General features: G+C 41.8%; 1 pseudogene; it reads left to right on the top strand.

The window, feature by feature from the left end:
• The first annotated feature begins 217 nt into the window (after positions 1-217).
• Positions 218-359, top strand: LOC127493767 (U2 spliceosomal RNA; annotated as a pseudogene).
• Positions 360-579: the final 220 nt, after the last annotated feature.

The following is a 579-nucleotide window of genomic DNA, read 5'->3' as shown; positions in this document are numbered from 1 at the left end:
TGAAGATCATGCTTTATACATGACTTTCAGAGTTTTAAATACTCTTTTCTCCAGATTTCCATTTTCTGCTCTGAAGAGCTATTATCTTGTCAGACCTTCCTTTTTGACATCTCTACACCTATTGTCATTGACAGCGCAGCTTTCTGGACTTTGCTCGTTTTTCACAGGGGTGAGTCCCAGGTATGCCTGCCTGTGAGTTTTTGTAAAGTTCATGGTTATTGCTTCTTGGCCTTTTGGCTAAGATCAAGTGTAGTATCTCATGATTCTCTGATACTTATTCCAAGCTCTGCAACAACGCACAGCCTTCTGGTGGTATTTTGCCTCAATAAAGTGGGCGTATGGTGTTCAGGATCCATATACTTAGGCCCTTGGTGTGTTGCTAAGGTTGTGACTGGTACTTGGGGTTTGTATTTTGTTTCTGTCAACTGTTTTTCTGCTTCTTCACATGGACAGAAAGGGACATTCTACCATTACTCCCCACTGATTCGGCATTTCTCTAAGAGAAGTACTTTGTGTGACTTGCCATGTACGCTTTCTTCCATGGCACTTATAGAAATGTTAACTAGCACTTTCCCTGGC

This window comes from Oryctolagus cuniculus, chromosome 7, assembly GCF_964237555.1.
Source record: "Oryctolagus cuniculus chromosome 7, mOryCun1.1, whole genome shotgun sequence".
Lineage (NCBI taxonomy): Eukaryota > Metazoa > Chordata > Mammalia > Lagomorpha > Leporidae > Oryctolagus > Oryctolagus cuniculus.
The sequence above is the reverse complement of the archived record's forward strand: the minus strand, read 5'-3'. Positions and strand labels throughout refer to the sequence as shown.